Below are 6322 nucleotides of genomic sequence, written 5' to 3' on the forward strand. Positions count from 1 at the left end.
AGTGCGGAGAATAATCGCCCTATCAGCAACAACAACAACAACAACAAAGCCAAGAACAACTGTTCGACGAAAAAGGATCTATATGACCACTAACGTGTTCAATAATCACCCACAAAGTAACATACATGGTAACTCGTAAGCTGGCACGAGGTGTTAAACCCGTGTGATAACGACTGTCGTTTTCCGGCCACGCGAGGATAAAGTAAGTTTCATTCATTCATTCATTCATTCATCCATCCATTCATTCATTCATTCATTCATTCATTCATTCATTCATTCATTCAATAACATAATGAATACGTAACATGTAAAAACTATAGCAGTAGGGCAAGAAAAAGAATGTTTAGACATAATTTTCAAAGCGTACAGTAATATTTCGTGTTATTTACGTTTATTCCTATTTATAAATACACTTAATAATCAAAATTAACAATGATTTAAAAGTGTCCCATTTTATCCTGTGTGTTTTCGAATTTAAAAAAATTTACCTGTTGTGCGGATCGCTAAATAACTGCTGGTGTGTTTTATTATATTTTATTTAATTGTTGTCAATTAATAAAGTAATGATAGTACTAATTCGTGGTATTACCCAAAAACCGTCATCTTTTTTGATTTTGGAAATATTTGGCAATGTGTGCTTAAGTGTCCTATCTTCCCCCATTGTACTATATGTAATGAGCATTAGCATTTTTTCCTACTGTTTAAAGTGCCTTTAAGGTTTTGGAGTTTAAAGATGAGACAACGGCACAGAACAACATACCTATTAATTTAAGTGAAAATGATGTAGACAGCTCAGCACCTGATTTTAAACAAATTCCAGATTCCAATAAAACTTTACTCTTTTTTAATCATGACTCCAATTCAGCTCAAAATGTCAATATCAATAATGTTGATACTGATGCCCAAAGTATTTCCAGTACCTTTGCTTCCTCTAAATGAATGTGAATGAATGTAACTTAAGAATGTAATGATCAAGAATGATCATCCGAAGAATGTAATGATCAAAATGCTTTAATAAACAAGGATATTTCACAAAGCTTACCAAAAACCGACCTAGCCACGCGTTGCAAGCAAATCATAGATAGTTCCACTGCCATGCAATAAATATTTGCCTGTTGAAACGTGCATTTCTTTCCTGAAAAGTGAAATTGATTACAAAAAAAGTAATGCAAAGTACACCACGGGAAGGAAAACACAACATCTGTTTCCTCTTAAATAATACAAGGAACACACAAAGAAAGGAAAAAAGTTGAGAAATGTGTTTGAGGATGATTATGGCGGGTGGTTTATTAACCGATAATTTTTTTTTAATATGTTGAAAATAAGAATGGATATGAATGCATTTACAAACACACATCAGGTTACTTTTACCCTCTATGTATGCAGTTAAGTAATAAATTTATAACAAGCTAATATACACAAACAGTTTATGTATTCTTTGTCGAACTTGTGTTTTTTTCACTACAAATCCATTGCATTGCACTGGTTTAGTTTTAATAAGGATTCAAAATTGCCCCTAATCGTTTTTTGACATATAATAGCAGTGACGTCGATTTTACAAAAACGTATTAGCTGGAAGTCGGTTTGTAAAACACGTAAAATGCGTTGTAGTAAAAGTGTTAACTATTACTTTACTATTTAGTTTAAACCGTGCTCATCCATTAGAAATAAGATCTCTTGTTTAGAGACATCGCCCTAAAAGATAGGAAATGGAAAACACGGAAAGGATGCTAAGTAAAAAAAAGTTATTTTTTATTTATTTTTAATTAACTTTATTAACTAGAAAAAAAACACGAACAACATAAAATCAATACTATCAAGGGAAACAGGGAAAAGTGGGGGGAAGTAGAAAACAAGGGAAGAGGGGAAAAGTAGAAAAGAGAAGAAAAGTCAAAAAGATGGAAAGAGGGGGAAACAGGAAAAAAAGAAGAAGAGGGTAGAACGGGGCAAAGAGGGAAATAACTGTCTTCTCTCTTTTCCTCTTTCTTCTTTTGTTTTCCCCTCTTTTCCTCTTTTCCCTGTTTCCCTCTCTTTTAGTATTACCCGAAATCTGGTTCCCAACGGCTACTGCGCATGCTTAGACACGGTACATTTTTATCAGAAATCTTTTAAATCTGGTTCACAATGTATAGCTTAAGTTAAAATACTGTCTAAATTTATGATAAGAAGATAAATCTTCAAAAAGAAATATACAGAATATGTTGCATCTAACCAGTGTTGTTATTTTTAGTCGGGGCCAGTGTTCTACATTCCTCTTAAAATAAGTTATAAGCAGTCTGTGGAAACCAGATTTCCGCGACAGAACCAGTTTTTTAGGGAAACCAAATTTCTGCGACACCAGTCCTGATTTTTGAGCACGGTAGTCGTCATATAGATAGATCCTTTTTCGTCGAACAGTTGTTCTTGTTGTTGTTTTATGCGCGTCTTTTTTTCGTACTTATCTAAATTCTTAATTCTAGCCTTTATTCTTTAATCTCTTGATTGAAATCAAATTATATTATATATTTAGAATTTTTAGACTACATATTTAGAATTAAAACCGCATAATTAGCGATTAATTACCGATTAACTTTACTGTTTGATCAAAAGCGCTAAATTTGAAATATACCCTAAACTTTAATTAAATGATTGCACTCTATAAAATATTTTGAACTAATAGTTTTATAAACCATACTGTATACAGTCGCCTAATTAATGAGTAGTTAGCGATTACTTTTATGTCTTTTTAAGGCGCTAATTCGTAGTTAAAATGTACTTTAACATTGATTAAACGATTGTATTCGATACATTAATTTCAACTATGCTTAGTCTAATAAACCATAGTGTATAAAATCGTCCAATTTGTGAGTAATTATTGATTATAACGCTTGTGAGTCAAGTAAACTGACATGCATCGGGAACCTGTTGGTAACACAGTAATCGGTAACTTTTGGCTTTGTTTGCGTTAGTTTGCAAATATAAATAAAAAGTAAATATAGTATTAGTTTCCTATATCTTAATAAAAAATCCAACATATTGTTTACGGCAGGCGAGGATCGAAACCGGACATTAGGCTATAAAGCGGGCGCCATAACCGTTAGGCTAGTAGATCCAGTAGTCAGATTTGTCGAGTCAGCGCTTATACTGTCTGGGCCGGGGAGTTTGAAATGGCACGTGTTGGTCACAGAAATAAAACAGAGTAGAACGCGCAACTTCTTAAAACCGTGATATATTCTTTTTTTCTATTCACGTGACCACCAACTCCGTCCCCAATTTGCTTTTTTCCATTGTAAAAGATAGGCGCATAGTAGTTTTAGGAGGTTTTAGCTGTTTTTTTAACCATTTAAGTTTATTAGGCCAGTTTAGGAATTTGGTAGGTTAACGCTTACAGTTTACCACGTTTTAGAAAATTTAAATATTTGATAATTTTAATCAAAAACCTTTAAACAAACGGTATTAGAAATATATGAAATATATATATATATATTAGATAATAGTTGTTTTACCCTATAATTTTAAATCAAGTCAAAAAAACGAAAAAAATACATGAAACGCCCTGGATTTCGTTGGCTACAATATAGTAAACGGGAACGACACGCGAAAGAAGGAGAGTGTATCAGCTCTCTCCTTTGCAGACATTGGAGATGCGCGTTCTATTCTTTTTTATTTCTGTGGTGTTGGTAAGATCAGGTATCCTTACAACGATTCACGCCTGAATCAAACAATTTCGTTTAAGTGGGGACGCATCAAAAGCACTACTCTTATACCTTATTATCAATTATCGTAATTGAAACATTATCTTTTTAACTAAACATTATATGATTAATATTAACTTTTAACATTGCCCAATTACTGCGTGATTACAGTTTGTTCAAATTCATGAAAACAAACGTGAATGCATTCTGCCTACTGCACCAGAGTCACCAATGACTAGAACCTATTTTGTAGGTTATTTCTGACTTTCGTTTAGTTTTCTCTTTCCATTTGGTAGTAAACAAAGAACATTCAATGAATTATAAAATCGTATCCTCACGACTTCCACAGACCGTTGTTAATTGTTTAAAACATGATCAGGCTATTTGGATATTATGTTAAAGGTGTCCCATCTCCCCCTCACCCTACTAAACTATGTTAACTAGTTTAAGCCATGCCCATTCTTGTCGTTTAAAATGTTTCTAAATTTTCGCTTCCGTAATCGAAGAGACAAATAAAAGTTGTTAAAACTATATTATTATAAAAACAACAATAACAACAACACCAAAAGCAGCTGTTCGACGAAAAAGGATCTAGATGACCACTAAGTGCTCAAAAAAGGATCTAAATGACCACCACGTGCTCAATTATTAGGCCGTATCTCTACTAGTAGGCCGTGACTCAAAAAGAACAACTGTTCGGCAAAAAGGGTCTATATGACAACTTATGTGCTCGAAAAGTTATTACGTTATCCAGCACCCTACTCTATTATAAGATCGGTCCCGAAACCCCGCCATTTGGCTTTGAGGTTTTTTCCCAACGGCACATCTATAAATTATGTCACTCCTATGGTTACCATTTAAGCATGTACAGACGGATAAAAACACGCTTTGTGAAAGTTGTGTAAGTTGAAGTTGGCGAGCGTGGGTGTTTGCAGGTCCAGTTTGTTGTGATGTTGTCATCCTTTGCTCAATTTACAATTCAATATGTGCTATACCGTTGTTATGAGGGAATACACATAAAAGATACTATGCTAACGATTGATTATATTTATAGAATAAATTAGTAACAATCGGTGACAGTTGATGTTGACCAAGTTGATGCGTTTTGCGTATGCGGTACTCATTCCTATACCGTTTAATGCTCATTTCTATAACTAAATAAATCACCTTGTTTTTTCAAAGTTTTGCTTTATAGATTCATGTTATGATGGTGACAAAATTAGCTTAGTTTCCAACTTGGTTAAGGAACTGCGTAGATAACTGATCATTAATTATGTTTCAAGTATTGAGAGCAACTCTAGCTCAATAGAAATTCTAAGGTATGTATGTCACTTCTCTTAGGTTGTTACTAAACTACGTTGGTTTTGGTGTCAGTACGAGGATAAAGCACGAATTTGTAAATAAAATCAAAAAATTGAAAAAAAATGAAAGCGCTTGCTAAACCTTTTATTGTGAAAAGGCCTTTTTGGTAAACATATCATAAACGCAGGTATTTGCTACATATTCAAGAAGATATATATATATATATATTAATTTTTGCAAACATTTTATATCTTTTTCTCTTGTTCTTTACCCACAAATTGCTTTATGGTAAGAGATAAAAATTAACTTTATTTTCCGTGTTTCTTTTTTTCCCAAACTAATATTAATTTTGTAATAAAATCGATTTTAAAGTTGTGTATAGTAGGGTGGGGGCAAAGTTATTATAGACCAAGTTAGGAAACGGATTGTAAAACAACTGTAATGACGTCATAGTCGCCGCCATTACGGAGCCCATGGCATAGCATTTTATCGTTGCTGGGTGCTGTTTTTCATTTAAATATTGCGATTTTTTAAAAACCAAGCACTTCTGCGCGTAAAAATGGCTTTCTACTAATGTTATATCTTATCACAATAATAAACCTCACAAAAATAATCAACTTTTATTGAACACTCAATCGATTAAAGAGTAAAAAAAACAGAAAATATCAAGTATACCAACTAGGGATGTGCCGAAGTTGTAAAAGCTCGGGTTCGCCGAGCGCCGAGCTTCAACGAAAAGCTCGGCACGAGCCCGAGCCCGAGCACCTATGACGTCATCAAGGAGAAAGGCGTACGAGAACGCGTTCATATTTAGTCGAAAAGCGTCGCTAATTTAAATATTACAGAGCACGTGGTTTGCGGTTAAAAAGACGTCTCGTTTTGTAATTTCCAATAAAAATTATTTAATTAAAAAGTATTTATAACTTTTGCACCCAGTGGTGCAGCTAGCGCGTTCAAAAGGGGTCTGTCATACAGATAAAAAACAACGTTATCTCTAAAGCGAAATAAACGCTTTAAATATTGGTTTTGCACACTAATCTTTTTATTCTACTTTATGCGGTAAATTAGGACCAATATTACATTATTTATACTTAATTAGAAACGTCTTTTTAATAAATGAAACATTGGTGTAAGTTTTACGCATGTCCATCGTGGATAATGTAACGATTATTTATGCCAGAATAACTTTAATAAACCATTACGATTGTTACATTACAAACGAGATTGTTATAAAACAATCGTGTTTTATTCGCTTCCATACGATCTGTAGTTTGTGTATAATTTTTGTTTCTGATGATTAGTTTAAATGCAGGTAAATCGCGATTAGGTAAATTTTAATTGATACA

The 6322-nt window shown here is 33.3% G+C and overlaps 1 protein-coding gene across 1 annotated transcript in view; it reads left to right on the top strand.

Annotated features, from left to right (window-relative positions):
- Positions 1-4834: 4834 nt before the first annotated feature.
- Positions 4835-6322, top strand: part of LOC100182234 — a gene marked incomplete in the record, with an annotated part of 39598 nt that continues 38110 nt past the window's right edge. The window contains 1 exon segment of the mRNA XM_009864128.3: positions 4835-4993.

The sequence above is a fragment of the Ciona intestinalis genome, unplaced genomic scaffold (genome assembly GCF_000224145.3).
Source record: "Ciona intestinalis unplaced genomic scaffold, KH HT000172.1, whole genome shotgun sequence".
Taxonomy (NCBI): Eukaryota; Metazoa; Chordata; class Ascidiacea; order Phlebobranchia; family Cionidae; genus Ciona; species Ciona intestinalis.